The sequence below is a fragment of the Oryzias melastigma genome, linkage group LG3 (assembly GCF_002922805.2).
Source record: "Oryzias melastigma strain HK-1 linkage group LG3, ASM292280v2, whole genome shotgun sequence".
Classification (NCBI taxonomy): Eukaryota; Metazoa; Chordata; class Actinopteri; order Beloniformes; family Adrianichthyidae; genus Oryzias; species Oryzias melastigma.
Window position 1 is genome coordinate 27,830,388 of NC_050514.1, and position 23,692 is coordinate 27,854,079.

At 36.9% G+C, this 23,692-nt stretch overlaps 1 protein-coding gene across 3 annotated transcripts in view; it reads right to left on the reverse strand.

The window, feature by feature from the left end:
- The window catches only part of adcy7 (adenylate cyclase 7), a 67,074-nt gene extending 43,426 nt beyond the window's left edge, over window positions 1-23,648 (reverse strand). For 2 of the 3 annotated variants that reach the window (XM_024294938.2, XM_024294935.2), the window contains exon 1: window positions 23,503-23,648. The gene's annotated coding sequence lies outside the window, so the exon portion shown is untranslated. Of the gene's footprint in view, window positions 1-23,392; window positions 23,468-23,502 lie in introns of those variants that run through there. The other variant, XM_024294937.2, reaches the window with a different exon arrangement.
- Between the last annotated feature and the right edge of the window lie 44 nt (window positions 23,649-23,692).

A 23,692-nucleotide genomic window follows, 5' to 3' on the forward strand; every position in this document is an offset into this window, starting at 1 on the left:
CTATTTTAAAGGCCCACTCCAAAGAAAATCATCTTTTTGCTCTTTTAACATGTTCTTGTAGCGTTTTTTCTCATGATGGAGGACATACATTAAAGAATTTAAATTTAAAACTGCTTTTCTAAGTATTTCCTCATTCAAATCGTGATGGATCAAGGACAGACAAAAACCCGCGGTTTGAAAACGCTCAGGTTTGTGATGCCAAAGTCTGATGCCAAAGTCGCCTTGCTCCTCTACAATAAAAATCACAGACAAACAATAGAAAAATACAGTTGTAGTGGGACTTTTACGATTATAACATGAGAAAAAATGAGTTTGCTGGGTGGTTTTTCATTAAAAAAATAGCATGCAAATGACAAAAGTGGATATACAAGAAATATAATTAACAACAGAGCTTAAACAACAACAAAAAGAAATAATGACAATATCTATTTCTAAAAAAACATTTTAGGCCTGATAAAAGGAGAGTGGGCAGAAACCAACGGTCATTGCAAAAATAAAAAAATATCAAATAGCTCTTTTAAGCTTAGAATTTATGAGTTGTGAAATATTCCTTTGTTTTTTGTTTTTTTTTTAACTTGTCTTCATTGTATATGATAGCAGGTCACCAACGTGTTTTCATTAACATCGAGTAAATGCAAAAATAGGGGTGACAAATAAGCCTACCCGTTCTGCATTTCATATATTTAAATACATTTAAAATCCACTACTCACCGGTATCAACAAAAAACATTTCAACAAAAACAAAAAAACAACAAAATAATATTTTTGTTGGTTACCACTCCCCATACTCCCACATTTATTGATTGATTGATTGATTTCAAACATAGATTGTGAAAAAATATAAAAAAGAAATAATGAAATGCATTGATTAGAAAATAGAAACAAAAACAAACACACATTTGGTTCATTAAATTTTGTAAATATTAGCTAAAGTCTAGTAGAGTTTGATTGATTGTTTAAAAAGGAGTGGGAAGAAGATCATTTTTATAATCTCAGTCACTACATTCCGATCACTCCCCCTCTATACTGAGACCCTTTTTGGTTTAATCCAGCAGTCAAAGTACAGGTGTACCATCTCCTTCTGCAGCTTTGGAGGGTGTTCTACAGTCTAAAATTAGCTGTTATTAAAGGTTGTGTACTGCAATTTTTGTTTTAAACAGCATTATTTTCAATGTATGAACTCTATCCACTACAAAGACCACAATTGAGACCCGTTTTGTCTAGAGAGCTACTGGTTTAAATACAAAACTAGACATTTTCCAACTTTAATCAAAACACACAATCCTCCAAAAACCAGAAAAAAGGTGTATAATGACAAGGTACTTGTGTAACATGCCGATGTTAATCAGCTGACCAGCATTATCTCAACTAGTAGGATAAATAGGATTTTAAAAACGGTGAAATCCAGATGTGATTGCTTTGGTTCTTAGAACAATGACTTCTTTCTTTAGTCGCTCCAAATTGTGGTGCACAAAGATAAAATTTGTGCAACATAGGGGGAAAAAAAGAGCGACAGCAAGTGCTGTAAGTGCTGCATAGCACAGCGGTCTCTTCCGAGCCTTCAATTACAGTTGTGCAGCGGCGCAGAGGTTAGACAGTGGGAGTGACGTATAAGAAGCACAGAAGGATCTCATTACCTCAAATGGCCTCTTATGGATCGTAGATGACTAGAGTAGATGGGTGCTGAGGATTTAACTAATAGCATCTTTGTAACTCCACCCTAAGTGTCTTCATTAGTCGTTTTAAAATGTGAATCAAGCAACCATTCAGCTGTCCCCATTTTCTTTGAACTCCACCTCACTGAGGTGTTGCTTTTGCCACTTCCTTGCCCTCCTTGACACTTAAAATGAGCAAAGACTTGCATGTTTCACTCAGACCCCTCCTGCAGGATTCCAAGAATCAACCCAACCTCCACACATCGCCTTTGTTTTTCCACTGTGGACCAAGAATGTGCAGGTTAGCATCTCTGCTGCTAAGCTACACAGCAGGAACGGTTTTATGCTGCGGCATTCCTCCGGTGGTTAAGTGGTAGGAAAGTTTTTGGCTGAAGCGACTGAAGGCGAGGTTCCTCCTACGGAGCATCTGTCTGCTCTGCTGGATTTCTCCAAGGGTTAGCCATCGAGAGTCTCTGCTGCCCCTCCTACTGATGAGACAAAGTCTCATTCTGTTCTGCAAATATACAAACCCAACCAGGTGTGAGGAGCCCATCCCAAAAATACAGTGGAGTTCAGCCAAAAAGCCAAAAGATAGCCTGTTTTCACTCCCAAAAGGGTTGTAAATAATTGAGCTGCACAATTTCATTTTATATATATCATATTCATGTTAAATTATGATCCAAGACTATGCACCATCAAAACTATGAGCTTAGAAGATGGGGGAGCTCTAGAGAGGCTGCTTCTGGGAATATCAATTAAAGATCATTTTTGCTGTGTGGTTTTTCTGTGGATTGGGGTTCTTCCCACAGATCCCATTTGATTGGTCTCTGGAATTTCATGCAAGAACCAACTTTATCTTGTGTCCACTGAGTCCTTGTAATGCAGGTCATGCAGAACCCACTGGGATTTTACAGCGTAAATCCCTTTTTTAGCTAAACAAAAACATTTAGATTAAAGAAAAATCCACAAACATTGAAATTCATTCTGTCATTTTGAGCTTTTTTTATTTTAAAAAATGGGTTTGAGTTCTTAGGCTAAACGGGTTCATTACCTGAGTGTTTATCAGTGATTGATTAAGTGACTTGAGTTGCACATTGACGAGTGCAACTTCCTGTGTGTGTGCATACGCTGCATTCTAAGAGGAATATTCCCAAGAACAGTTGAGCAACAGAGGCATGTCTACCTTTACAGCTAACGTAGACGACTGGATTTTATCTTATCAGATTAATCAATTGATTCAGCAGAGGCTCGTACAGCCACCTTAAGGGATGTCATAAAAATAGAACGCACAATTGCATGTTTGTAAGTGTATTGTTGGCTAGACTATGCTAATGGAATTACAGGTATTTATAATATACTAGAGAGTTTGCTGTACGGTGCCCTTATGCTAAGGCTGGGTTGATAAAATCGATTTATTGATATGAATCAATATAAATTTAATAGATCAATTTCGAAACATAAAAAAAGAGATCAATCAAACTCATAAAGCTAAAGTCTGCTAGCTTGATGCTAACGTATAATAGGATTTCCCATAGGACGGCTAACGCTAACGCTCGGTCGACCTAAACATACATTGCTGACTAAATGAACATCTTTGGGGTGAAGTGTGAGTACTGGCTTCTTAGTGGCCGTGCATTAAAGCTGCATGGACTGCAGGTAAGTGTCCGAAGGATGCCTACCCAAACCACTCATTTCTAAGGCTGTATGCAAAAAGCACTAATGGGCTCCTTTAGGATTTGGGGGTTGAAAAAAAATAAAAAATACGTACAACAGTGTCTCACCTATTTCACTTTTCACCCTTACGTTACTCTGTATGCTATGACCTGTCACCTGTAGTAAAAATGTACACCACTCTGGCTCAGCAAGCGGTCATCAACCTTGATATTACCTTGAAATGTGTGGGCCACCTGCATACCCGTACATTGTTGGCCAATTTTTCACCCACAGATAAGAGGTAAGAGCAGTTGGGACTAAACCATAAGGTAGAAACTAAAGACTTAGAAAGCACAACCACACTTCATAAGTCCCAAACTTTTTGTGTTTGACAAAAATCCTGACCTTTTCTGTATGCTGGTTACACTAAATTAACTTTAACAGGGTCATACTGACAGTCAGCTGTTCTTGGACCTCACACTAGCTTTTTGTGTCCCAGTCAGCTGTATAAAAGGGGAACTACAGACTAATCAAATGTCACAACATATTTTTTACAAAAACAATCCTAATAATAACAGCCATGCACAATTGTCATCAAAAACTTGAGTCCCGTGTGACAGGAAGTGGGGATGTGAACCATGATCTTCACGTCTGTGACCTACTAACTCTCTGGCTGCCCAGTTTAAGTTTGAAATCTCCATTTATACTCAGCCTACAGCTGTATGTTGAATGTTTGGCCTCTTTGTTGGAGGGCCTTTCCAGGATGGATCGATGACTTGTGTGCATTGTCTGCATTAAATGAAAACAAAATGACTGTTAAAGCCCTTCCACTTGTAGGGTCACGGGGAGTTTGCTGTGCCCAAAGAGTTTTTGTGACACATTGCAGTGGTGTTTGGTTTTGTACAGGTACAGCCGGAACAGCTTATGACCTGCAGGCAGAAGAACTTTGTCAGGAAGGCTGGGTCAAATAAAATATTGTATATTCCACTACTGTTTCAGTCATTGTGTTTGTCACTTAGTTCGGCTCATATATAGAAAATCTTGATAATAGTTATTATGTAACTCCTGGGTAATTGTTTTTTAATTACAGGGTTCAGCCAATAAAATGAGGTGAATAACACTAAAGATGACATACAAAGGATCTAAATCTGAGTATCTGGAGGGTAATTATTTTATAATTGGCAGGTACAGCCTGTAAAGAGACTCAGTAACAATGTGAGTTGTAAAAGATGATCTTCACCTACAGAACTTTTTAAAATCAGTGCTGAAAACTGGTGAAGCTGAAAGCTTCTACTTCAAGTTGACAAAGGAAGGTGTAGTTTTTACCTGGTAGTGGGTATAAAAATAATGAATGAATAAGTGAAAAGCATTATTGAATCTGGGAAAAACAACATTTGAATCTGCTCACCATCCACAGTAATGCCTGTGAAGATTTACCATAAAAAACTGTATTTTTCTTTACATTTAAATTAACTCATAGTTACAGAACAGTAATTATAGTGGGCCAGTACTAAACTGGTTCAAAACGTACTTAGAAAACAGGAAATATTTTGTGTCAATTGCTAAATTCACCTCTGAGCCAATAGAAATTACATGTGGAGTTCCCCAAGGCTCCATCCTGGGACCGCTTCTATTTAACATCTACATGCTCCCACTGGCCCAGGTTATAAAGAACAACAACATTAGTTACCATAGCTATGCAGATGACACACAGATATATATTAGACTGACACCAGGAGACCGAGGCCCTGTACAGGCTCTTGGTAAATGCATTGAGGACATTAATGACTGGATGTGTCACAACTTACTTCAATTAAACAAAAACAAAACTGAGGTTATTGTCTTTGGGGCTAAAGAAAAAAGGTTAGACGTCACTACAGAGCTTCAATCTATTCAACTAAAAACTACCAACCAGGCCAGAAACTTGGGTGTAGTGATAGACACAGACCTAAATTTTGATAAACACATTAAGGCAGTCACTAAATCAGCCTATTATCATCTCAAAAATATCTCAAGGATTAAAGATCTGATGTCTAAGCAGGACCTGGAGAAACTAGTGCATGCTTTCATCTTTAGTCGACTTGATTACTGTAACAGTGTTTTTACAGGACTACCAAAAAAATCCATCAGGAAACTGCAGCTTATTCAGAACTCTGCTGCTCGGGTTCTCACAAGGACCAAGAAAGTAGACCACATCAGTCCAGTTCTGAGGTCTTTACACTGGTTACCTGTCTGTCAGAGGATAGACTTTAAAGTTCTGTTACTGGTTTATAAAGCTTTGAAGGGTTTAGCACCAAAATACATGACTGACCTCCTGACCCAGTATGTACCAGCCAGACCTCATAATAATAAATAATAATAATAATAAACCCATAATAATAATAAAGATACCATACAACTATAATCAAGATTTTCTGTATGTTCCCTGTTATCCTGAAGGGTTTTCACCTCTTACTCCAACAGTATTTGTTAAAGTACATTATGACTAAATAAGAATATTACCATACTTACAGTGTAATTACACACATGGAGTATATTTTTATTTAAGTTGCTACTGTTTTTATTTAAGTAGCTGTGTCACCAATCAAGAAGAAATATCAACATTACCTTACATTTCATTTAGTTTGCATTCAGTTTATGAAAACGTGGGTTTCTCTAGCAAGTCTTGACAAAAAACAGACAATGAAAAATACCAATTAATAAATTAATCCATGTTATCCGTGTAATAAGGTCAAATAAAACACAACTTGTTTTTTTTGTTAGAAATGATACAATCCTGAACTTTTCACTAAGATTTTAAAACAATCATTTTCCTTAAATAGCATTTTGTGTGAGACATTAACATTATATCCTTTATTCACAGTGATTGTCAAAGCATTTAACTATAATGATTCATTCACTTGATTTAACTGAATAGCTCCTGATGAGAAACTCGTGTTTTCTCCTTCAACTCAGCTTCATCTGAAAGAGGAACAGAGTTTTTTTTTATCTTTTTCAGCTGTGAGCATGTGTGTGGAACAAAATAATCAGCAAAGTTCATTTACTATAAAGAAAAATGCTTAAATTCTATTTAAACTTAAAATCTTCGAGATTTATTTTCAAATCTTGACATAAAACGAATAAATGAAGAAATGCTTGAGGCTGTTTGTAAAACCATCTCATTGTTTTGCTCCAATTTTTCACTTACAAATTCAGATCATTACAGCAGAAGAAGCAAACAGGTTTTCAGTATTGAGAGCTCTTAAGTGAGGGCAGACCATGTTCTGCAACATACACTTGACTGCACAGCATCTTACTTCCTTGACAACCATGACTCATTTCCCCAACTACTCTGCAAGGACCGCATCAAAAAAGGGAACCTGTAGACACTGCAGTTACTTACACATGAATGCTGTTATGAAGGCAGTATAAACTTTTATATATATACTGTATTCATAACAGCATTTGTGTGTATTTTTTCTTTAAGGCATTTAAGCATCATTAGATTACTCAAAATGACTGAACTGGGATTTTTTTGGTAAATATTATCAATTAGTAAGTACAGTATTTTAAGAGGATGACACGTCTGACCACTACGCTTGTCTCAAAATGACAAGAATGCCTGTGTGTGAATACAAAAAACTACTCAATCATAACCACCTGGTTTGTGCTTGAGAGGATTACACGTATCTGAGAAGACTCAAACTTCCTTCATAACACCAAGCCTGACACTTTGTGTGGCGCTTCCTGGGTCAGAAAATGACCTGTGTGTCGAAGTATTTATTCAGATCTGGGAAGTTTTTACTTCAAAAAGCAAGATCAGAATGAAATTCTCCTTAAAATCAGCAAAGTAGTAATTCTGAGTAAGAATTAAAAAGCATTCATTCCATATTTTTTTCTTTTACCTCTTTGCACTTTAACAGCACAGTCAGCAGATGAATAGTACAAGACAACACAAGGTCAAATGCTTTAAAAGTACTTTGTCTAATGTTTAGTGAGCTGGTTGGTAAATCATAATTAACTTTCTTTGAACTCAGGATTTGGTAATTCCAAAAAATTATTTTCCAGTAATAGCAACACCAGAATATTCAGCAGCAAACTTAAAAACTGGCTAAATGTTACTCTGAAAATCACTTTATTCTTTTATTTATCATGGGAAAAGCCTAAAAAAACACTGACAAGTAGTACAACAGTGAGTTCAATAGAATATTCTAAACTTAAACTGGAATAAATTGTAATACTCCTTGGAAGTTCATTAGTTATTTCTGTGTTTACATCTGAACTTCAGTGTTTCCCAGCATTTGACTCACAATTACACTGTGACAAAAATAGAATTCAGCTTGGAGCTTCCAGCAGAAAAAGAAGGAAGTTAGAAATGTCAGCGTCAAGAAAGTCTAAAGCTTTGAGGTAAAAAAAAAGAGAGTCAAACCAAAGTGTAAGATGGTCAAATGAAAATCACTTCAATGATCGGGTAAAATTGTGAAAAGAAAGTCACTTTTAGTGATAGACTAAAAGGATATTAGTGACTAAAAGTTGAAGGTAAAGTAACAATAGGACATGTCTAGATAAAAATGTGAAAAAGTTTTAGCTTTTTGACTCAGTCAACCTCTATTTTGTTGGAGAGATTTTAAATTTTCTATAAAAAAAATACTTAATCATCCAAGAATAACTAAAGACTGACAACAATAAAAAAATATATATTTTTAACATATTCTTGTGGCATTTTTGTGATGATGAAAAACATATAGGCCTATTAAAAAATGTAGGCTTGAAATTCAATTTCTTAGTTTTTATGTATTTAATTTGTTGAGAATCAGGAGTAGATGGAAAAAAGGCTGTTTGAAAAAATTGAGTATTTGTTGCGCAAAAAAATACATAAAGCAGGCCACAGGCTTCACTTGTAGACAAGTAGATCCATGTACTGTTTTCCTCGTCCGAGCTGGAATCTGGATCAGAACTACATGGCTGGATTGTCATTTCTGTTGCACCTTTAATGTTAGGTTAGGAGTGTGAGGGGCTGTAAGCTAGTGGAACAGCATGTTAACAGAGTAATTGGACAGAGAGTGGGGTTGCTCTGTCAGCAGTACCACCCATGAATTTCTAGTAAACTACTGTAGTTCTGTAGAAACTGTCCTTTTTTGTATTATTTTGGCTAAAAACTGCATAATCATAATTAAAAGATTACTTGGAATGCTTAAAGAAAGCTTTTAAGATGATCAGAGAGGGTCTTTAACTATTTGACAGAAAAGTGCATTTTGAAAAAACTGATATGAACTGCTCAATAGGAAAAGCAAAGATGGCATGCTATACAGGTTTTCAATTATTTTTTTTTTCTTTTAAACTGAAAAGATGTGCTGCACATGAAAATCTCCTTTCTTAAAAAACAAAAAAACCCTCAATTTTAATTTCACTGCAAGCTCGCCTAATTTTAATTACAGGAATTTCCAAATGAATAGATGTATTTCATAAAGCTATTGACCTGAAAATTCCTCTTTCTTTTCAGTGACTTTAGTTGGCAAAGTCTTCCACAGGTAAGCTTTTCATTCCTGCAGCCAGTTCTGAAACGCCGTGTTTCAATGACACTTCTCCAGATGGGGTGCTCTCATTCGCATTACATAATGTCCTTGAACAGCAACAAGCAAAACACACTGAAAGCAAACTGGGGAGAGAGCAGGACACCCACACATTTGCACCATCCACACTCAAACACGCAATCACAAGAGGCAAGCCTCGGCTTCGCACTGGCTGCAGGACTTTCCAGCCTGGCAGCGGATCAAGCAGGTGGACCCACAAGTTCATTTCATATGCATCTGCTCGACTCCAGGCATCTCATCAGCAACACGTTATGTCATGCCAGAACATCATAAAGGACAAAAGCACGCTTCAGCAGTCTAAATATCTGATTGATATCATCTTCCTCTTATAACTAAATGATACGCAATCAAATACATTTGATAATAGAATGATGAGGGCTGCTAAGTGCAGGGTGTGGGAGGGGACATCGTCCAGAAAATGCACCGATTTGACAAAAAGGACGAAGAGGTCCCTCGATGATAGCGCTCTTAATCGACCCATCTCAGATGCATTGATCCTTTCCCAAAAAGCACTTGTTAAGAAGCCAAAAGCATTGAATATGAAAAAACAGCAACGAAAATAAATAATGAGAAAAAAAAAATTTCATTGAGAAAGTTAATAAATATACAGAGTACATTGCTCGATTTCATGTGGTCTTTTTGTCCTCAAGCTTGAACCTTTTTAGTACAAAAAACAACATTCATAAAATAAAATTAAAAAAATCTGTTGAATTCCTTTTGCTGCATCCTACAGTATGTTAAGAGATCCAGTGAATCATCTCATCTCCTCTGAAGAAGTCACATGATGCATTTGTCACAGGATTAATCAGCATGGTTGATAAATGTCATACCAAAAGCGAGCAGGAACAACCACAAAAAAATAACATCTGCGTGCAGTTTTGTACAGATACTCTGCTGTTTCTTTCAAATCTTTATATGCATAGTGACCCTTCTCTGAGCTATGTGGCTAAGAAAAATATCAATATCAAAATATTGCTCGAAGGTAAAAACCCACATGAGTTTGCACACTGTGGGATTGTTACTAGGAGAACTTATCAACTATGAAAACAGACTCAAAAACAGATTTTCTAATGGTAACTAGAAAGTGCAACGTGATGTGATTACAAGTAAATGACCTTCAAGCTGGAAATGCTCATTACAGGGCATCAAGTCGTTTAAATAAAAGGGAAACGTGAACGAAAGCATTATCACTAATCACATCTGCAGTCTGTCCAATAATCATAAAGTTATTTGTTTAAGATCTCATTCAACTCATAGTATTACTGATTTCAGCAATGTTGCACAAAAGTGTCTTTAATTTGTTGCACAAAATAAGAAAAGTTGTTTATTATGATTGTGTTTAAGCTAAAAAAGATAAATGGGGATATATTTTCCCCAAAAAACATATTCTTCTATATAATGCTAGTTATTAGAGAGCATTTTTACCAATTATTGCAGTATCGCGATATTATCAATATCGTGAGCCATGTATCGCGCATCGTATCATATCGTGAGGTACCCAGTGATTCCCAGCCCTAGTTCCCACCCCAGTCAAGTGGTGATTTTTACAATTCAAACTCCATTTTGGATTCTGTTCAACAATTTAATTTTTAAGGATTTTTTTTTTTTTTTTTTATGGAGATCAAACCGTTTTTTTACCTTATAATTTTTCAGTGTTCTATCATTGAACAAGATACAATTCTAAATGTACATAACTTTACAAACCTAACAGTGAGGTCTTTGGAGAGACCCAACTGAGGACCTCCCTGGTTCTTCACCCAGTGGGTCATGGGAACACCTCGGCAGGGATCCCTCCAGAAGGCATCCGGACTAGATGCTCGAGTCACTTCAATTGGTTCTTCTCTATGTTCAGGAACAATGGCTCTACTCCAAGCTATCTCCAGGTACTGAGCTTCTCACCCTATCTCAAAGGGAGATTTGTAGTCAGGATCTAGTTCTTTCGGTCACTACCCAGAGCGCATGACCGTAGGTGAGTACTGGAACAAAGATCAACTTGTAAATTGAGAGCTCTGCTTTCTGGCTCAGCTCTCTCTTCACCACAATGGATCAATATAGCGACCGTACAACAGCATACGCCGCTCCAATCCGCCAATTAATCTCAAGCTCCGATCTTCCCGCACTCGTGAACAAGACCCTAAGATACTTGGAGCACTCCACCGACCCAGAGAGGGCAAACTACCTTTCTCTAGTCGAGAACTATGGCCTCACACTTAGCGGGACTGACCCTCATCCCAATTCAAACTGCCTCAAAAGGCGATGAAGCCAACAGGACAACATCATCTGCAAAAAAACATACTGACAAATGTAATAGCTAATCATTTCTCTCTAGAAGTCTATAGAATTTTGTCCTTTTTGGAACCACTAGGTACTTCCTATTTTGATAGTGTTGGGAGGGAGGTGTCACTCAGTCCAATTCTCATATACAGTCAGTGTTTCAGGTGAGATTTTTTTTCCTTCTGTTTGATATGAGGTGTGACCGGAGCGACCACTGACAGATTTCTATTTATGTCCACCAACTCACACGCTACAAACTCTTGAGCCCAGGTTCCACCCAGACTGTTCTAGTAATGTACCCATCGTTATCTGTGAGTATCAGCATAGTAGGAGGGCTCAGCGCGGTGCTTTCTATTATTGTGTTTACACATCGTATCACGAACACCAAGCAGTCATCACGACGGACGAAGACAGAAAAAGACCACGCGGCTCTGACATTTTGACTTGCCCTCCTGTCCTGCTGCATGAAGATATCATCACGTCTAAATTACTTTTTATGGTCAGGTATTCTATAGACTTCATCATGACAGCATATACCAGCACTTATTTTTTTTATTTTTTTGCAACTTTTGGAGGATATATTTCCCTCAATTTGCCAGTGCAGACAGTTTATCAACAATCCAAAAATATATGGCATTCACATTTGTATCTCACTTTGCTCACGTCTGCACTAAGAGGAGATTTAGAACCTGATTAACTAGAAAAGCAAATATTATTGACAAATATTGCTTCATTTCGACAACAGGATCCAGTTTAGTTTGTTTGTATTTTATTTACAGCAAACTCAGGATGAGGGTTTGTTCTTCTATAGCTGTTTAGTTCATGTTTCTTTATCTCTCATCTCACTGACATGTTTTGTCTGTCACAGTATGCCATGTTCTCTGCCATTTCAGCACATCTTCTGCAATATCTGCCCTCCTACTCAAAGCAAGATTTTAGTACTGAGTTTTAATGAAAATGGTCATAAATCAACACTCTGATCATCTCTTGATCTTCGGTGTTCCCAGTGGCCTTTTAATTAGGATTATTCAGTTTTTAGCCTAAATCAAAAAATGTGTCTTTTCTAGAACATAGTTTCTGCAGAGCGGCAGGAGTTCATTAGAAATACTCCTCTCATGTTAAAAACACTAAAATAACAATTATCTTCAGAGTGAGTCTTTAAAATAAAAGTTGAAAAGTTGGAGCAAAGGACTAAAATCTGAATCCAGTCAATTAAAAAAAAAAAAAAAAGATGCCACAGCTCCGCTGTGATGTGCTTAGCATCCCTGCTCTACAGCAGGATACTAGCGGCAGGAAATGGGAGTAAGTATGTAGTCATAAATTCAAAGTAGAAGAGTTTTGCTCTGGTTCGCTGGTGATATGGCAAGCCAAAAGGGCCAAAAACTGCTTGGAAAAACATTGTTTTCCGTGGCATATTAACCTTCTGGCTTGTCATACTGGTGGCGCCCCTCTTACTTAACCCTTTAACACCGAGTTCACGCCACTTTTCTCCTTCGGAATCTAATGGAATTACAATGATCGTCTCAACGGTTGAAAAGTTACAGTAAGTTAAAGATTTTAAGCGATGCCTCAAATGTTAAAAGGTTAACCTGCTTGACTTTAGTAGCATACGTGTGTTCTGATGATCTGATGATATTGAAGAAAATCTTAGTTTACAATCTTGATTAAAAAAAATAAATAAATATGTAATTGCATTTTCAAAAAAAAAAAATCAATAAAATAAAACCTGTTCCATAAGAATTTTAAATAATTGGATCAATTTTGAGATACTTATTTCGGTAAATAAAATGAAAGATTATTTATAAATACACTAACACTCACTAATTGATTTAACAAATATTATTTGTAATAGAATCTGAATTAAATTGTGAATTTGGAAAAAATATTATTACTTCACTAATTTACTAAAAACTAACAGATAGTTACAAAGTTAATCATCCTGTTGCGGCATTTGCTGGTTTAAATCATAATCTCGGTTTAGCAGCAGGAATTCACATGTTTGCCGCCTGGAATTTCACACTGTCAAAGGCCCGCAGTGATAACAAAAACAAGCATGTAGCATAAAGGAAAATAAAAAAATCGCTTACACACAGATTCCAGTGGTTAGTTTAAACAGAGAAGCCAGATCTCCCACAGATCTGATGACGTCAGGGACAGAAACTTTGAACCTTGAAGGGAGTTTAGAGCCGGGTCCGGCAGCATCCTGTTCGCTTCTGTCATTATGATCCAGCGTGGAATCCTGGGATTTCTCCACACAAGGTGGGAAGAAATCCCAAAAAAAAGTCTAAGTTCTCCACCACTAATTTCACAACCGGTCACGCTTAAATGAGCCATTTCTAGCTTTAGATGCACTTTGGGTGGATCAAAGAGGCTTAAGCAAAGAGAAAACAGCGGAAAGAGTTTGGTGGTTTCGCAGCAAAACAGAACTTGTATCCCTGGTTTGATGACTTACAGGTGAGCACAGGTATAATAGGCATTTTTACGTCAGTTAGAGTAAGTGCTGGGAAATACAAAAACTGTATACGTTAGGTTTTGTTAAAAGCATTTAATTAGATCGCCGGAGGGGAAATGCATAACTGAAGGAGAGCAGTGTGATCTTTATCGAGAAGAGGTAACCGTCTGATTAGTCCCTAATTTGGGTTACTGCCGAACTACTAAGAGTTCTTCTGCCTGAAGCAAGAGATAAAAACGAGATTTTAAACCTGAAAATGATCAGTAAAAGACAGAGAAGATGAGGCAGATGAAGGAGTGGATGAAAGCGTTTGAGAAACATAATGAGCTCTACTAAAATGTGAGCAACTATGCATGTAGAGGAGACGACTCTTTATTCTACAAAGTAAAAGATCAGACGTACATAGTGGTAAAAGTAGAAAAGTAAAATATAACAAATGTAAGAACTACAACTGTCAATTAAAATTAGAGTTAGGTTCCAAAGAAATACAAAATATTTTTAGCGCTTTTTCCATTCATATTGATGTTAAATTAGGTGTAGTCCTGGACTAAATTATAGGGACAAACAATGTGAAGGTGTTAATCCATTGTCATTAATAGTTAGTTATTTGCAAATATTAGAGAATAAAAAGACTATTTTAGACTTTTAACTTGCATACCAAGACTACAGGGAAAAATGTTTTAGTAAAAGAGTGTTTATTTTTGTAATATAGTCCAGAAATATGAATAAAAAACCTGCTGAAAGCATTAAATAATACACTACATGGTAAATGAAAATAATCTTAAATGGCTCAAAACAACAAATTCCTAACAGAACTGTCTTAACTTATATATTTCAGTGTTGGAACTCAACTCAAATGAAATGGCAATAAATGTAATGATTTTAAATTATAAATATAAACATTTTTTTGAAATCACAAAAAAAGGATTAACTATTACTGTCATCTGTCCTTATTAGTGCTATTTTGTAAAAAAAAATATGCATGGATGGATGGATGGATGGATGGATGGATGGATGGATGGATGGATGAATGGATGGATGGATACCTGAGTTGTCTTGATGAAGAAACTGGAGAGACAGACTCTCAAACTTATTGTTTTTTTCCCCAATTTCCTCAATGTGTTTCATCACATAGACATGAGACAGAGAGGACTTCCACCATTTACTTTTTAAAAAGTTAATTTTATGAAAGTGATTATGAGCCCTATTATTTTCAAAAATTAATATAAGCACTGCAGAGGGACCTTTTGCAGTAAAAAGCTGCCCTGACGTTTTTCCTTTAATGCAAAAATAAAAACCTTCACCGTAAAGGACCATTTGAGGTTAACACACCAAAAACTCATAAAATAACAATCTATAAAAGTTTTTACATTAGATTTACTGCATAATAAACTTGTTCTGCGTCAGTCCTGTCCTGCTACACAGGGAAGCGGGTCAAAGCAGATACTGAAAGTGCTGCAGGAAGAGAGCGTGTGCCTCTCAACCGCACAGAGTGTCAACTACTTCTGAAGAAAACCTGCAAAGAAGCTACTTTTGCACTTCCTGTGGAGGTTCCCCATACTTCCTGCCATAGCTGAGCACAGACACGCCTGTGTACTGTAGACGTGTCAGCAGAAGTAGAAATATAAATAAAAGAAACCAAAATCACAACTGACAAACGCTTTACTCACAGCATAGAAAAGATCAGATTAGTCACTAAACATGACAATTATTCTGTTTTCTTCACATAAGAGATGGAACATAAAAATGTTTAAGTTGGTATTTTTAATCTCAAACTATTTTTTCAACTAGTGTGCTGAAGGAAATTGTTCAGTTTCAATGAATTGTTCGAAAAGATTCTCACTACCAGGATATCGACTGTGTAATTAAAACAGTAGGTAGAAACATCAAAAACATCATAAAATGTTTTTTGTGTGTTTATTTGATTCTTAATAAAGACATTCTGATTAGAATGACTGCATATTTTTTAGTACAGGGGACATTTTATTTTATTTTTTTACATTTTCAGTTGGTGGTTATAATGTTATCAAATGGCTCAAAAAAGGTTAAAAAACACTAACGGAAAAAAAAAATGAAGTTGAGAATGTGTTAGATTGAGATGTACAACAGGTTTCAAGGTGAGAATTCAAATGTTCTGCCAAAATGATCAAGCTATGCAAGTGAATTAGTTCAATTCCAGCATGACAGGTGCATCATTTTAATAAATCTGTGCCGCTGAAACAGAGATATCACCTCACAAAATGTCCAACCGTCACCCTCACTACACACGGAGAGCGGCAGGATTTCATCTGAAATTTGCCTCTGAGTTGTGGGCGGGACTAATGGCGTGGAGTAAGCCTGCCAGACTCTCCCACTAGCTTACAGCCCCTCACACCCCAACCAAACATTACTGGTGCAACAAAAATGGTGAACGATATTGAAGCCAGATTCCAGCTCTGCCGAGGAAAACAAAGACTGCATTTTTGTTCCATCTGCTCCTGATTTCAAATTATTTGACTACAGAAATACTTTTAAGCTTACTTTTCTTTATAGAAGTCCCCCATTAGGGCTGCCACAAACTATTATTTTAATAGTTGACTAATCATTTCCAATTAGTCAACTAATTGAGTCTGGATGTAAAACACATATCTTAACCATCATTAGCTTTTAACTAACTAAAGCTAAAGACAATTAAGAAGATAGTTTATTAAACTTTTAATTAATCATCTCCTTTATTAGTTTCTGGCATTAAAATGAGATTAAATAAATTGAGGTTTGCATCTAAAACAACAGATAAAGTTTTGATCTCACTGACTCAAATATAAAAATTTTTTTTTTTTGTGCTGAACGCTCACAACTTTGTTCAGCCCAATTTCCAATGATGAAAAAAATGCTACAAGAACGTTGCTCTAGCATGAGAACGCTGCAGAAGAAATGCAGACCGATCGGATCAGGCAACAGTTTTCTGAACAATTTTCCAGTTTTTCAGTGGAGTTCTGGTTTCAAATCAGTTGTGATAGAAAAAGGATTGATGTTCTGCTGCGGCAACCACCTTTATTGATCATCCTAATCTATATTCTACGGTGGCTCTTAAGGGTCACACCACTTTAAATTCACAACATATTATGTCAAAATGGAAGATGCACTGCTTTTATTCTGAAATTTATACATGGAACAGAAGTTTGACCTACAACGGAAGTTGCAATGCTTTTATTCTGAAACTTATACATGGAACAGAAGTTTGACCTACAACGGAAGTTGCAATGCTTTTATTCTGAAATTTCTATCGAGCTAAGTGGCTAACAGAAAGTTACGTCACAGTTTGTGAGCTGCGGCGTGAATACAGAAGAAGCAAGCTGCGGTGAAGGTCATAAAATCTTCAGAAGTAATTGATGGAAATATTTTTATTAACTCTTGGTACGGGCTTTTAGAAATGTTTACAACTGTGTGATTAGAGAGTTTTTGCACTTTTTTAGTCCCACCCCCGAAAAGCCGCATTGGTTGCCCTGAGTGAGACACTAAAATAAACTTATTTGAACATTCTGTGCTTAACATTCTATGGGAATAAATGCAATGGTTAATGAACAAAGTACAAAACTTAAAGATCATTAAGATTATTTTATGTGTAATATGACCTTCACTTGTTACTAATCCCAGTAAAATACTGCAGAAATTTTACACTATATTTTTAGAATGCCTCAATTTTTTATTTCATTTTATTGTTCAGGATTTGTAGCATTTCACACATTGTATGTTTTTGGTTCTTTTAATACTTTTTAAAAATATATAAATTTAGAGCTCAATACAGAAAAATACTTAAGTATATCTTCTGATTGAAGATTTCTTAGAAACTGAACATTTCAGTCAGTTTTGTCTAGATATGATTACTTGTCCTGAAAGTGTGGGAAGTTAGCGGATAAGCAGTTTTGCAGCTCCTCTAGCAGCAAGAGTTCAGGTTCAAATGTACCAAACTGCTGCAGACCGATTACCTGATTAGATATTTGCATCTGATAGACATAAATGCATATGACAGGTGAAAGGATTGCAGCAGTATTCAAAAATAAAATACAGTGATATGCGGAGGTGTGGATTAGTGTCCATGCTGACATTGCAGCTCTGCAGCTCCCTGAATGTTTGGAGGAATCTGGAGAACAAACAGGTGTGCTCCAGCCTGTGGGATTGTCTTTTTTGTTCTTTAATTAGAAAAAAATATATACTCAAAACATGCTGCTATTTACTTGGAGGAAAAACGTTCAAAGTAGTCAGTTATGCTGTAAACACATCCTCATCAATAAATGGACGCTTTTAGAGAAAGAACTCTTTTTGCCCTTCAGTCCGGGAAGAATTAGAAACTCAGAGTTCATCATTCCACGGGGAGAATGATTATTAAAGAGTGGAAAACATTCAGGAAAGTCACCAATATTCCCAGAAGAGGACATTGCAAGGTCAGAAAGAGGAAAAGAAAAAGCTGCAAATTTGAGTTTTACAATTCTTTGTCATCATGTTATTGTTTAAGTTTAAGTCATACTCCCATCATCTATTGTAAAAGCGTCCCCCGTGGTTTTTTAATTAATGATAATTATGATAATGTCGTTTTTAGCCTAAAACCTGTTTTGTTTTCTAGTTTCTGCAGAGAGGCAAGAGTTCATCAGAAATTGTTTACAGCTTATCATTACTGGAGCAACAAAAATGGAGAGCAATGCTGAAGCTACTGTCCAGCTGTACGGTATAGAGCTCAAACGAGGAAAACAGAGACGTTCATGGATCTATTTGTCTGCAAGTTGATGTATGAGAATGGAGCGGAACAGGGAGCTTCGATTGTAGTTTGTATGTAGAAACTTTAGGCTTTTTCCAGCTGAATTTCAGTGTATGCGTTAAAAATGTACATTTTTGGTACGGTACTGGAAGGTGGACCACACCGGTATCCTAACCCTAACCTTAACCCAGTACTGGACAATCGGTACCAGATGCGAACCAGAACTGGCAAGGACGGTCCTTGGAATGGGCAACGTAGGCGGCTGCCTATGTCGCCATCTGCTGCAGAGGGCACCAAATCCCAATGATTAGGCTATATATTAATAATTTTTTGTAATTGTATCTTTATAACAGTTTGATACATCACTCATTTTGCGTAAAAAAAGTTAAGATTTAAAAAAAGAAATAAAATAACTCAAAAGTTTGACGCAATCAATCATTTTGCCTGGTGCTGCACCCCTCCTTACCTGACGATGTCTGAGCTCGAAGGGGGTGTAAGAGGGGCTGTTAGTGGCTTTATTAAAACTTTAATGGTGAAAAAGCAGCTAAACAAGACCCCAGGAACAGCTTTAATGTCAAAAAAAGGAAAAAAGAGGAGGAAAAACTGGCTCAAAGCAGAGGTTTGTCTGCTTTATTCTTATTCCGTTGCTTGGAAATTCACCAGCTTCCTGCATTGTGGTCAAAAATACTCTTGTTTTGGTCGAAAAAGACTAACTTAACTGGCGATATATATATATATATATATATATATATATATATATATATATATATATTTAAACCTTTAACAATGCCTCTATGAGAATCTACTATGCTTTCTCATGCTGGCTGTATGGTAGCAAAGTAGTTAATGCTCCAGCCTGATGTTTGGAAGGTCACAGGTTCAAGTCCCACATAGGTCAGGCAGCATTTTAATTGTGAGTAGCGATTATCTAAGTTTTGAGAAATAATTTTAAAAAAATGTGTGTCGGTTGGGGGTGTTGCCTGGAGGTTGGGCATGGGGAGGAGCGCCAAAGTGCTTTGTTGCCCAGGAGCCCAGTGCCAGCCAGAGTACTGGTTCCGGACGCGGTGCCGGATATAGACCGGGCTAGGGTTAGAGTACCGGTACCGGCCGCATCCCAAGGTTCAATCCACATTAAAAGGGCTACGTTTTTAGTCTTTAAAATTTATTTTTATTGTGTTCAATAAATGTTTATCCTGTTCGGCCCGTGTCCTACGGTGTGTTTTGGATTTTGGCCCCTTGTGCGAATGAGGGGGAGGGCTGCTCAGCTCCAAAAGCCACCCCCCCCTTAGAAGAGATTTTGGAAACAGAGGCTACAGGTCAACATGAAAAATGGCTTTTTAAGACATTTAGGTTTTTGGATTTTGGTTAAAAACTTTATAATCACAATTAAAACAATACTTGGAACATTTTTTTAAAATAAAACAAATTCAGCTCTAGTGTTTATGTTCTTTGATTTACTGTAACTTTTCAATCGTTAACACAATCAACGTAATTCCAGCAGAAAAGCGGCTTGTGTCGGTGTTAATGGTTGAAAAGTTACAGTACGTTAAAAATGTTGTGCTTAAGCGTCACCGACGACACCTCAGGTGTTCAACGGGAAAAAAAGCAACAACATCCTTGATGGTTTCATATAACAAAAGTTGCAACTGAATAAAAGTCAGGACTTCTGGAGAATTTTCCTTTAAGACAAACAAAGCCAAAAAAACATGACATCATGAGTGCAAAACACCTCACACTAATTGCTCTGCAACCGTTCTTGGTGTTCTCTCCTGAAACACTCACCAACAAACTCCCCTGAAATAGCTTCAACTCTCTGAAGCTGCTTTTCCACACGGCCAGCTCATAAGGTCTTACAAAGGAAAAAAAATGAAAACACAAAACAACTCCACCACCGGTTATTAAAAGACTTCTCACGAAGCAACAATGAGCAAAGTAGACTGTGGCGTCACTCTGAACGCTCTCAGAGGCTTTTCTCTGCGTGCGTGTTTAGACTGCGTTATCCTCAACAGATGGTCCCTGTTTGAATCCACCAAAGTGTAAAATTAATATCATAGTCCGCACAATTCCAACAAGGTTCCCCTCATGTCAAACTGAGGATCATTACTGCATCAGAAACTAGCGATAAATGCAGATGATCGTGTGATCAGGTGCAGGGGAGCTTTTCTGTCTGTTTTATAACAATATGATGATCTGAATAAAAAGAGTTGTGGTTGCATCTTTTGCAAAAAGACAAAAATTGCTGCTTTTTTAATTCAGCTTTGATGTTAAATGTAAAACACATGTCAAATTTAAGGCAGATGCGGATGCGGCCCTTCGGGTAATTATATCTGGCCCTCCAGATCATTTTATTTTATTGTTATTAATGGCTATTTTGTGCTTATTTCTAACTTGCAGAATTTCAAAGAAAATACTTTTTTTATGGACAGTAAAATATTGAAAGTTATTTAAGGTTATTTAAGGTTTAAGTTGATTTATTCTGGGATAATATTCCTGCCTTTTTATTATTCATAATTATGTTAAAAAGTTACAGTTTATTTTTTAATGGCATTCTGTTAGCTGTTTTGGCTAATTTTTGCTTTTTAAAAGTTTTTTAGGCTATTTTGAAGCTTAAAGTTGTTCAGCTACTTGCAATCTGATTTGGCTAACTTATTTTTTATACATATATTTTTTTGGCGAATTTGGCATTTAGCTAATATTTTGCCTATCAGCTTCACCGTTTTCAGCTATCAGCTTCAGCAATTTCAGCTATCAGCTTCAGCGATTTCAGCTATCAGCTTAAGCAATTTCAGCAATCAACTTCAGCGATTTCAGCTATCAACTTCAGCGATTTCAGTTATCAGCTTCAGCAATTTCAGTTATCAGCTTCAGCAATTTCAGCTATCAGCTTCAGCGATTTCAGTTATCAGCTTCAGCAATTTCAGCTATCAGCTTCAGCGATTTTAGCTATCAACTTCAGCGATTTCAGTTATCAGCTTCACCGATTTCAGCTATCAGCTTCACCGTTTTCAGCTATCAGCTTCAGCGATTTCAGCTATCAACTTCAGCGATTTCAGCTATCAGCCTCAGCGATTTCAGCCATGAACTTCACCGATTTCAGCTATCAGCTTCAGCGATTTCAGCTATCAGCTTTACCATTTTCAGCTATTAGCTTCAACGATTTCAGCTATCAGGTTCAGCGATTTCAGCTATCAACTTCAGCGATTTCAGCTTTCAGCTTCAGTGTTTTCAGCTATCAGCTTCACCGTTTTCAGCTATTAGCTTCACCGATTTCAGCAATCAATTTCAGCATCTTCAGCTATCAGCACTACCATCTTCACCGGCCAAATTCAGCTTACAGCATTCACACTAGCATTATTGCAGGTAATGCTATATACTTAGGTCATAATTATGTTAAAAAAAAATACTTTTTTAAAGTTTTAAAAATGCAGTTTTAGTGTGTTCAAAAAATGTTTATCCTGTTCGGCCTGCAGCCTAATGTGTGTTTTGGATTTTGGCGCCTTGTGCGATTGAGTGAGTTTGACACTCCTGATGTAAAACAGAAAATACTTTCTAGTAGCAAAAACCGACTGAGGGATTTGTGGTTTAATCATCAATATCTCTCATGTATGAAGTGTCTGTCGTGCTCATGCAGAATCGGACATTATTAAAGCTCCATATGTGCTCAACTTAAACCCTTGGTTACAGGTTTCTGTTTTTAATCTTTGCAAACATAAAAAAACAATTGAAGCTGGTGGACATTTTCTGACAGCATCAAATATATATATATATATATATAACTTTAAAAAATATAAATACATTTTATTTTCCCTGTGGAAGAGTAACCTCTTAAATGCATGCACGCACTAAATGCATTTAAGCGGACAATAGATGCATGACCCCACACCCACTGTGGCATGATGGCATGCAAAATGTGCAGGATCTCATCCAATGCACGGCCACGTCTTCACCTCTCATTTCATCAGGAACTTGCTTGCATGGGTTCAATACTTTTTTTTGAGGATTATTAGTGATTTCTAATGCTTAAAAAGCTGGGACAGCTTCAGTAAAAGTCAGATTAAGTCAAATAGTTTAGAATAAAAACAAGTCTCTTTCCTGAATCTTCCAAACCCATGAGAATAAAGTAAAGATCTGAAGAGTTTGGCAGCTTTTAAGAAGAAAATAATTCAAGTTAGAAGAAGAAATTGAATTAGTGGGCTTTAAAAAAAAAACAGTCTACTTCAATTTATGCAAATTAATGAATAGGAATCTAAGCATGTTTTAAGAAAAAAAAATGGGAAAAACTAAGTAGTTCACAAAAAAATAACCTGAAATTGCATGGATAAGAATTCTATGATGACAATTTAGTAGAAAAATCAACAACAAAAAAGCAACTTGAATGGTTTAATCTGCCATTATTTCCTCACTGTGATCTATTCTAAGGGAAAGAGACATAAAAGAGGTGCTCAACTAACTCAGCCAACTGGACTTTCAGTTTTTTACTTCAATTTCTTCATCTAGCTTAAATTGTTGTCCATGTGGCTGTCTAAGTTCTCACTTAAGGGTTAAAACTCCTTGAGCTTTTCCAGCAGTACTCATATTTTCCCTTTTCAGGAAAGATGCTGCACCATTCAGTCCAGGTGATCATTATTTTAACCATCCACTTCACATTAAACAACCTGGATAAATAAGAACCTACGCAGATATGTTTTAAGAAGAAAAGATAGGTTAAGTAACTACTTAAATTAAAAATGCATATCTTACATTTTATTCCAGAACATCTAAGGGAAACAAATCCGCAAAAAAAGGCAACTTGAATGGTTTCACCTGCGATTTTTGCCTCCCTGTGGTTTATTCTAACAGAAACAAAGACATCCAAGAGGCGCTCAACTTGGATAAGAGTCTGCACTTTCAGATTTGAACCTCAAACTCAGCGGAAGCTGAACCACCTCGCTGTCTGTCTCAACAAGTCCTGCACCAGTTTGGCCTCTGGGTGTTAAAGCGCAGGTGAAAATGGGATGTAAATTGCAGAAAAGTTTGGTTAAGTCCCTTCATTTGATGGCAAACTGCTCACCGAGTCGTTGTGGACTGCATTAAACCGTGCGTAAAACGGCACGGAAACACTATTCCGGACGCGCGCGCCCTCCTTTCTTTGTTTGAATCAACCAACTCTGAGCATCTTACCTTGCGGGTTAAAGTTGGCGTTCCGGGTGTAAATAAACCGACACGAGCTGGCGGCGGGAGCTGGAATCGGCTCTACAGTCCCGGAGCTCCTCTCCGAGCGTCTGCGCGCGCTCCGGAACTGCGCGTGAGCGCGCCTCCTCCGTGTCATTTCAACACGTTTTCTTTCTTTCTTTTTTTGTTGCAACTTCTG